The 10,503-nt window shown below is 44.2% G+C and overlaps 1 long non-coding RNA gene across 1 annotated transcript; it reads left to right on the top strand.

Annotated features, from left to right (window-relative positions):
- Positions 1–1,415: 1,415 nt before the first annotated feature.
- Positions 1,416–6,613, top strand: LOC112206420 (uncharacterized). The gene is made up of 2 exons (XR_002940778.2): positions 1,416–1,573; positions 6,034–6,613. It is a non-coding gene; the product is annotated as an uncharacterized LOC112206420 (long non-coding RNA).
- The last annotated feature ends 3,890 nt before the right edge of the window (positions 6,614–10,503 follow it).

Genomic DNA, 10,503 nt, shown 5'->3' with positions numbered 1-10,503 from the left:
TTTTTATATATGCCTTTTACTTCAATTGGGGCTTCATTTTACTGAATGCCCTATTTGAAGCAAGTTTCTCACTTAATTCTTTTCTCAAAGTGCTAAGTATGGTAGATTGCAAACATAAATGGCCACATAATGCTCCCACCTCCTTTGCCTCCTCTCCCAGGAGGAGATAGTCTCCATCTTTTCACTCCTTAATCTGGGCTTGGCCATGTGACTTACACTGGCCAATGGGATATTAACAAGTCTGATGTGCACAGAGGCTGTACAATGTGCACTGGGGCTTGGTCTCTCTTGCTGCCCTGGAGACCAGCTACCCCACGAAGGAAACAGAGCCAACCTGCTGCTTCCTGGAGGAGGACAGTCCCTCAGTCCCTCTGTCTCTGCCAACCAGTTAACCTGCTGCTTCCTGGAGGAAGACAGTCCCTCAGTCCCTCTGTCTCTGCCAACCAGTTAACCTGCTGCTTCCTGGAGGAAGACAGTCCCTCTGTCCCTCCGTCTCTGCCAACCAGTTAACCTGCTGCTTCCTGGAGGAAGACACTCCCTCTGTCCCTCTGTCTCTGCCAACCAGTTAACCTGCTGCTTCCTGGAGGAGGACAGTCCCTCAGTCCCTCTGTCTCTGCCAACCAGTTAACCTGCTGCTTCCTGGAGGAAGACAGTCCCTCAGTCCCTCTGTCTCTGCCAACCAGTTAACCTGCTGCTTCCTGGAGGAAGACAGTCCCTCAGTCCCTCTGTCTCTGCCAACCAGTTAACCTGCTTCTTCCTGGAGGAAGACAGTCCCTCTGTCCCTCTGTCTCTGCCAACCAGTTAACCTGCTGCTTCCTGGAGGAAGACAGTCCCTCAGTCCCTCTGTCTCTGCCAACCAGTTAACCTGCTGCTTCCTGCAGGAGGACAGTCCCTCTGTCCCTCTGTCTCTGCCAACCAGTTAACCTGCTGCTTCCTGGAAGAGGACAGTCCCTCAGTCCCTCTGTCTCTGCCAACCAGTTAACCTGCTGCTTCCTGGAGGAAGACAGTCCCTCAGTCCCCCTGTCTCTGCCAACCAGTTAACCTGCTGCTTCCTGGAGGAAGACAGTCCCTCAGTCTCTGCCAACCAGTTAACCTGCTGCTTCCTGGATGAAGACAGTCCCTCTGTCCCTCTGTCTCTGCCAACCAGTTAACCTGCTGCTTCCTGGAGGAAGACAGTCCCTCTGTCCCTCTGTCTCTGCCAACCAGTTAACCTGCTGCTTCCTGGAGGAAGACAGTCCCTCAGTCCCTCTGTCTCTGCCAACCAGTTAACCTGCTGCTTCCTGGAGGAGGACAGTCCCTCAGTCCCTCTGCCTCTGCCAACCAGTTAACCTGCTTCTTCCTGGAGGAGGACAGTCCCTCAGTCCCTCTGCCTCTGCCAACCAGTTAACCTGCTGCTTCCTGGAGGAAGACAGTCCCTCAGTCCCTCTGTCTCTGCCAACCAGTTAACCTGCTGCTTCCTGGAGGAAGACAGTCCCTCTGTCTCTGCCAACCAGTTAACCTGCTGCTTCCTGGAGGAAGACAGTCACTCTGTCTCTGCCAACCCAGTTGACCGCAGACATGCAGGTCTGCTCAGGTAAGACCAGCACAGTCCCTGCCCTGTGAGCCAAACCAAATGGTCCAGCCACAGAATCGTGAGCAAATAAGTGATGCTTAAGTCACTAAGATTTGGGCAAAAGCTGAGCATTTATCCCAATCCCAATACTGTTTGTCCTTCTGTTTATCTGTCTGTCCTTCTCTGCTCATTTAAAATGACCCCACTGCATCTAGTACATTTTTATAGGATCAGGGATCTGCTCTTGGATTTATGTCGTGTTCCCACCTCGAGGCAGCTTTGTAAGCTTCTGAGCACTTCCCAATTCCGGGTGACTTCAGGCGCTGGGAGGCCTGTGCATCAGCTGCTGCTGTCTGTAGCTGAGTTCCTTCACCCCTCTGCTGTCCTCAGCTCCTTCACCCCTGGGCCTCAGGAAATCAATGTCATGCTGACATCACTCTAGATCTAAAACTTGGGTTCTTGGACCAGGTCCGGTGGCTCACACCTGTAATCCCAGCACTTTGGGAGGCCGAGGCGGGTGGATCACAAGGTCAGGAGATCAAGAAGATCCTGGCTAACACGGTGAAACCCCGTCTCTACTAAAAATACAAAAAAATTAGCCGGGTGTGGTGGCAGGTGCCTGTAGCCCCAGCTACTCGGGAGGCTGAGGCAGGAGAATGGCGTGAACCTGGGAGGTGGAGCTTGCAGGGAGCCAAGATCACACCACTGCACTCCAGACTGGGAGAGAGAGTGAGACTTTCTCAAAAAAAAAAAAAAAAAAAAAAAAAAAAAAAAAACTTAGGTTCTTGGATATTCGGGAAAGGGGGTTCTTTATCTAGGATCCTTGAAGCGCCCCCAAGGGCATCTTCTCAAAGTTGGATGTGTGCATTTTCCTGAGAGGAAAGCTTTCCCACATTATACAGCTTCTGAAAGGGTTACTTGACCCACAGATGTGAAGCTGAGGCTGAAGGAGACTGATGTGGTTTCTCCTCAGTTTCTCTGTGTGGCACCAGGTGGCAGCAGAGGTCAGCAAGGCAAACCCGAGCCCAGGGATGCGGGGTGGGGGCAGGTACGTCCTCTCTTGAGCTACAGCAGATTAACTCTGTTCTGTTTCATTGTTGTTGTTTAGTTTGCGTTTTGTTTCTCCAACTTTGTGCTTCATCCGGGAAAGCTTTGGATCACAATTCCCAGTGCTGAAGAAAAGGCCAAACTCTGGAAAAAATTTGAATATTTTGAGCCAAATGTGAGGACCACAACCTGTGAGAATGGAAAATAAATCCTGGGACCCCAGACTCACTAAGCCAAAGGGAAAAGCCAAGCTGGGAACTGGCTTATGCAAACCTGCTTCCCATCTTGTTCCTAAATAAGATAGCTATTACACAAAGACAAAAAAGCTACATCCCTGCCTCTACCTCCATCGCATGTAAAATGTGTATTCAGTGAACGCTGACCAAAGACTGAAGAATGCAACCATTTGCCTCTGATTTACCCACACCCATTTTTTCCACTTCTTCCCCTTTCCCCAATACCCACACTTTTCCCCTTTACTTACTGAGGTCCCCAGACAATCTTTGGGAAAAGCACGGACCATAGTTTTTCCTGTGGTTCTCTGTTCTTTTCTCAGGTGTGTCCTTAACCTTGCAAATAGATTTCTTGAAATGATTGAGACTCACCTTGGTTGTGTTCTTTGATTAGTGCCTGTGACGCAGCTTCAGGAGGTCCTGAGAACGTGTGCACAGTTTAGTCGGCAGAAACTTAGGGAAATGTAAGACCACCATCAGCACATAGGAGTTCTGCATTGGTTTGGTCTGCATTGGTTTGGTCTGGAAGGAGGAAAATTCAAAGTAATGGGGCTTACAGGTCATAGATAGATTCAAAGATTTTCTGATTGTCAATTGGTTGAAAGAATTATTATCTACAGACCTGCTATCAATAGAAAGGAGAGTCTGGGTTAAGATAAGAGACTGTGGAGACCGTGCATAGTTGCTTCCTGATCAGCTCTTTATTTGATTGAGAGTGAGGCAGGGAAGATTAGAGGGAAGCTTACAGTGGAATTCAGGGCTGAGGCTGCTATTCTTTTGCTCCTTGTAACTTCCTACAGTGTTGTCAGCATCCACATAATTCTCTGTGGGGTTGGTCTCAGAGCCAGGTTACCTTGTCTTAGGTCCAGTGGCACCCTGACTGGCTTGGTGTCCTTGAACAAGTTACCTAACCTCTCCATACATCAGTCCCTCAGCTGTAAAATTTAAAAAAAAAAAAAAGAAGAGTACCTACTGTATAGCATTGATTTGAAGATTGAATGAGCTGGTATTATACGTTTAGAAGCAGCGCCTGACACGCAAAAGACTCTCAACAAATACTATCCTTTACTAATATCCTGTGTGTCTGTATCAGAGCTGGTGGGGTGGAGGGACAGAAAGAAGTGGGCTTGCTCTTGGGCTTGCTCTTGGGCTCACCCCTTATCCTCCAGTATGTTAGAGCTTCTTACAGTGGTTTCAGGCAGCATCTGAAGACAGTAAAAGCAGAAGCTCCAAGGCTTCTTACATTCTAGCCTGGAAAATCACATCACATTGCTTCCTTCATATTTTTTTGGCAAATCAGGTTGCAAGGCTTGCCCAGATTAGGGTAAAGAGGCAAAGAGGCTCCTTTTCTTTTCTTTTTTTTTTTTTTTTTTTAGTCAGAATCTCGCTCTGTTGCCCAGGCTGGAGTGCAGTGGCGCGATCTAGGCTCACTGCAAGCTCTGCCTCCTGGGTTCACGCCATTCTCCTACCTCAGGCTCCCAAGTAGCTGAGACTACAGGCACCTACCACCACGCCCGGCTAATTTTTTTTTTGTTGTATTTTTTAGTAGAGACTGTGTTTCACTGTGTTAGCCAGGATGGTCTCCATCTCCTGACCTCGTGATCCACCTGCCTTGGCCTCCCAAAGTGCTGGGATTACAGGCGTGAGCCACCGTGCCCGACCAAGAGACTCCTTTTCTTGATGAAAGGAGTAGTGAAGTCACATTGCATGTCCTTGCAAAGGGACATGCAGACCACATTCGTGAGAGTATGTGCCTGTATTTTGCAATCTGTAACATGGGCATAAACTAAATGTTTTCCAAAGGGAATAGGGCAAAACAAAAAGGACCTTCACCATTCCTTTGGCCCTGAATAAATCCAGGAAGACTAAGAGTATGACTATCCTAAGGTAGAAAGAGGGTCACATGCTGGATAAGAGGTGCCTGGGCTCTCCACTTACAAGAAGAGAGCATGGTTACATTTATAATCACCATTCCCAACATGCTGTGAGTGCAGGCAGCTACCAGGAGGAGAACAAAGGAAATAACCAGGACACCCATCTCTAAACCTGTTAATTTAATCACATGGAACACTTCTATTTAAAATTCCCGAGAGTTAAGATGTAAGAATGCTTATCAAGGTAAATGCTGTTCACACTGCTTGGAGTGTCAGGCCTAGATCTCTATCCATCAGAAACAACAATATCAATAACAACAACAGCAACATGATGATGGGGCAATTTCTGAAAAGCACCATGTATTTTATCGATACTTGTCCGTTGCAGAAAATCCAGGTGAATCCAAAGAAGAAATAAATGTCTTCCACAATCCCATAGCCCAGAGCTAACTAACCACTATAAAGAACCCAGTGTGGTTTTAACTAATGGATCAAAAGATGCTCATCAAAGGCTCTGAGCTTTCCTGAGTGCTAACAGGAAACATCCAGCATCACTGGTCCCTCCAAGGCTGCAGGTGTCTTTGCCCATAGTGCCTGTTTTGTGTCAGGGAAAGAATCAACCTGGGAGCCAAGCCCAGGAATCAGGATGACCAAGACATACTGGACAAGGAGGGAACAAAGCCATCCAAGGACACTCAAGGACAAATCAAGCAAATGAATTTAAGGGAGACCTGCTCATGGTCTGCTTTGCTGCTCAGCATGGCTGGGAGGCACAGTGGAAGATCATGCATCCTGTCCCTGAGACTCCTCTGCCAGAGCCTGAGAGCTTTCTCCTGCCCACAGGCTAGGGGTAGGACAGTTGGAATTGATCCATGCCTTCTAGTTGACTGTGGGTCCCCTCAGTCTTGGGCATGGTGACAGCCCAGCATCAGACAGAGGTCAGTATCAAACTAGAAAATTTAATAAATGCTGTCAGATTTGTAGACCCAAGAAAATATAAACTGCCAATCACGAAGGAAAAAAATCTCTCAATGATCTCATCTTTATATGATTCCCTTGCTGCCTGGAAATTGACATTTCCTTGGGGATAATCTGGTCATAGGATTGGTGAAGGTGGAAGGGAGGCAACCTCCGAATGTGGGGCCCTCTGCTCACCTGGGACAGGGAGAGCCTGAGGTAGGTGTCTGTGTGGGCTGGAGAGGAGGATGGGAGCAGTGCTTCTAGATGTTTCCACTTTCTCCTCATTAGATAATAACGAATGGGTGATTTCCCTAGTCACTGCAGTGTGAGGAAATCTACAAAATTAATTTCACAATACACTTTACAGGATAGGTGGAGAAACACATGAAGCACAACTGCAGTGGATTATAAAAAATGGCCTTTCGAGTTGAGCAATAAATTCGTTCAAGCAGCCATTCTGAAGGACAAACGTGGCTCTGTATTTAAGAGGGGCATTCCAGCACTTCTCTAGCCACTGGGTTGACAACGACTCACCAAAGCCTCTGGTAGCCACCACAGGACACCCAGAGCATATGTTTTAAAGCTGAACACCAAACTGCGGACTTCGGGAGTAAGTGAACTGACTGGTTTTTATTTTGTTTTACTGCTTTTAACATTACAGTAACTGTTACAGGTTCCAGCAGGCTAACTGGGTGGAAATGAGTTTGGTTTCACTTAGTCTCTCTAAAGAGAAAGCAAGTCGGTAGACTAATACCTAATAAAAGCAAAGCTGCCAACAATTGAAATTGCCTGGGCTGCTCTGTGTGTCCCACATGCATGGGTGTGGGTGCCAGTGTGTGTGCGTGTGTGCATGCATGTGCATGTGTGTTGGGATAGAGTGGTAAGAAAATGGGAAATAATAAGAATGTTCAGTCCATAGCCCTTCATTATAAAAAGGTGAGCTGTAATAAATACTAGTGCCACATTTAGCCAAAACTTTACTCCAGCCAAAGGTGATATTTTCATGATAACATCCTATGATTGCTTTATTCTTCGTCTTTTATGTTCTTCCTAGATGGGCTCAGAACATACAAGAATTAAGTACACATCTTATTTTCCAGTGATAATGCTACCGGCAAATTCTGTTGTTTGTATAAACATCAGCCATGTTTATATAACTAAACTAGTGTTTTGTTTTGTCAATTCAGCAAGAAATTAGACCAAATGGTGGCTTAATGCTGCATTGATTTGGCTATCCATTTCTTTTCACTTTTCTGCAAAATATTTAATACATTATTAAATTGAATTATGCTGATGCCACAGTTGTTCTTATCTCAATTGTCTTAAAATTCATTTAATTTTTTTTCCTTTGGTTTCATTATTCAAATTTTAACTTCAGTTCTCAAGATTTTATCTGATGGAAGAGATGGAGTCCATTACTAAGGACTCCATTGTGCTCCATCATGCCAGAGTTGTAAAATAGATCTTTTAAAGGAAATTTACTGTGATTTTTTTCTATTTAAGAGCTTCCTCTCCAGTTGAGCATGTAAGAAAATTACACCAGGAGAATACAGTAAACTCTATGAGGCAAGCTATAAACATGCAGCATTGTGATTAGGGCTGGTTCTCCTTCTAGAAACACGGTAGGATTGCAATTTCATACCATCCTTGAAGTTAGAGAGAGCTACGTGACTCATTTAGCCAATGAACTCTGAGCAGAATGACATGTCACTTCCAGCAGAAGCTTTAAGAATCTGAGAGACATTCATACGTTTTCCATGTGCTGTAGCCTTATACCCAAAGCCTGGGTCCCAAGTGACCATGACAGGCAGAGCTCCCTGTTGAGCCACAGAGATTTACAGAATGTCTGTTAACACAGCATAATCCAGCCCATCCTGACTAATCTGATATTAACATGTATAATAAAGAATTCTATCAATGCTGAGGGAAGATGATTAGTTAAGGTCCTAGGTTGCAAGTCTCAAAACCTCTTCTAAGGATTGTAGACAGGAAATTAAATGACTTCTAGTCCCTAGAGTTCCCAATCTCCTACCATCCCATCCTAATATGACAGAAGTAATTCCTGAGTTGCTTCTGAAACCAGAGCTTCCCTCGGAACCCTTAGCCTGCCAGATGGCTTCTTGGAGAGCTCTCACTCACTTTTCTCCTTCTGCTATTGCTGCTCATTCATTCCAGCTTTTAAAAATTCATCTTTATCCATGAACCTCGCTTCTAGAAAAGTCATACAGGTGCTTCCAGGAGGCTACATGGGCACCCATATTTTTCTAGCCACATTCATTAGACCAATGCAGCAGAGAAGAAAAGCCTCAATAATTATTATGACATGGCATGTTAGGATACCAAGTAAATTGCATTTGTAAAATGTGATTTTCTGTTGGTGTTCACTTCTGCTCTACTGACATTTGGTAAGTATTATTGACTGACTGACTAACTAATGTGGTCATTAGTCTTCATAAAGAAAGGCTCTCTACAAAAACGGAGGGATGCCCTTTTTCTGGCATTTAATACGTAAGAAATTGCCTCCGATAGAAACCAGAGTTGCCTGATTACTATCAGCACAGGAGAAATGTATTAATGTGCCTTTCTAGTAACAGGTTTTTAGAAAGTCAAATATAAACAAATCTGTCTATTTGTGTGTGTGCATGTGGTAGTGGGGAGGGAAGAAAAAAGGAGGGGGAGAGAAAGAGAAATAAGAACCAAGTTTATTATACTGTATTCAGGGGGAAAAAATTTTCCCCTAACCCTCACCAGAAGCAAATGGTGGCACCATGCTTCTTGCACACCTTCAGAACTGTGAACCAAATAAACCTCTCTTCTTTAAAATTATTCAGCCTCTGGTATTCCTTTATAACAACACACACACACATGCAAAAGCAGACTAAAACAGGAACTAATTAGAAATGGTGATGCACCGAGGGATTGGCACCGAGGCTCCCCAACAGGAACTGAGGCCATGGATAGAAGGACACATTCATGTTATTTTTTTCTAATGGTTAAGTAATTATTTGCTCTTACTCTCAAAATTTCTGCCAAGGCCTCCCATGGACCAAACTCAACTAGGATCTAGGAAGCAGAGAACCTGAGTGTTGCATTCAGCAGAAGTCAGCTTCCTAGGGAATCTTGCAGGAAGGGTGAAGGTAGAGAATCTGGTGGGGAAGCAAGCAAATGCCCATCACATGCACTTTCCTCCAACAGAGCGACTCAGATGCTATAAAACTTGCTAACGCAGTCTCAGGGTCTGATCACAGTAACATACAATCCAGGTTTTAATCATCAGAAATCACAGTCCTATTGTCTTCTGCACAGACCCAAACACACTTGGAGGTCATGTTCAATATGAATACCTCACAGAGAAGGAAATCTACACACGAGAAGTACATCTGCAGAAAGCCAGCTGGCATGTCAACCATTCAAAAATTCAGGGTGTTCGGGATAAAGAAGACTCAGGAAGACAAGTATGAAGCATAATCTGTGACATTCTATGCGGCAGACGTTAGACACATACAAGAGAGTTGTTGGAAAGCGGAATTTATCTTCATATAAACAACACGAGCTAAATCTCAATATTTCAGATCTCTAGAACTATCCATCAGTGAAATGGATTGCAAATAGAAAGAGTAATACCATGTAACTTAAGAATACAATCATGGACGAGGCTGCCACCTGCTGTTGGGGGCCACTGCAGAAGAAATTCCAGAACACTGGACTGGAGAGCACCTCACTTTCCTTACAGCTCTAAGTTTCTGACTCAGTGACCTGATTCAGTACCATATACACAAAGACCCACTTACACAAATGACTGTTCTTCACACTAGGCCCATGGAGACAGGGAGAAAATTCTGAATTTGCTCAGATACCTTCTCCGCTACTGACATCTAGGCATTACACAATTCATCTCTTCATATTTAACCTTTGAAGTTTGCTACTTCTCAGAGAGACTAATGAGTAGTGAGCAAATATCCTGAAGCTGAGAATGCTTCTACCTCCTCTCAAAACAACGGAATATTCATCAAAACACAGCAGTTCTGAACTTAACTTTAGGCCTTTTCTTACACCTTGTTTCTTGGCAGTAACTGTGGCCAGAATAGCTCTTTCCACAGATAAATGACCTTTTGAAAGGATAGGGTCTCTAGATAGAACAGCAAATGCCTCATTCCAGAAGGTCTTCAAGAAGAAAGTGTTGTGGTGATAACAAACTTAACTGATTATAATCTATTCTGTGAAAAAAGCTTATGAAACAGTAGATGTGTGTATCTAGTACATAAGAGCTGAATGTCAATATATATATATAGATATACACACACACTCAAATAAATAATAGTTTTCTCTAACTAGAGAAATTCTAGTTGCCTTATATTTTCTTCTTTTTCCTTACTATATTTTCTACAATAAACATGTGTTTTTAATAAGAAAAGTCTTTTCTGGTGTGCTTTTTAATTTTCTTTGTTTAAGTGAGAGTGAGGCTACATAACTACATGGCTAGGTAGACTTTTAGAAAACTTGGCTGCTCTAGAAAATTGACATATCCTGATTTCTTCCATAGCTTGGATCTTGACCTAGAGGGAAATATAAAAATGTTGACTTGAACCTGAGGGGTGCCATTTCCACTGCTGAAGTAGTTACATGGATCATGAATTGGAGAAATGACTTCAGCAACACGGGTGTTAAAAACAGAAAGCACAAGTGACCCACAACAGATGGAGAACAAAGAGCAAGCTGGGAAAAGCAGTGGCCGTTAATACAGAAAAGAAGAAGTATAGCCACAATAAATATTAGGCAGACAGCAGTTCAGCAGTTTATACTATTAAGCTGTTGTTTAGGGGAATGGTAAACCGAC

This window comes from Pan troglodytes, chromosome 20 (genome assembly GCF_028858775.2).
Source record: "Pan troglodytes isolate AG18354 chromosome 20, NHGRI_mPanTro3-v2.0_pri, whole genome shotgun sequence".
Lineage (NCBI taxonomy): Eukaryota > Metazoa > Chordata > Mammalia > Primates > Hominidae > Pan > Pan troglodytes.
This window is presented reverse-complemented; position numbering and strand designations above follow the sequence as displayed.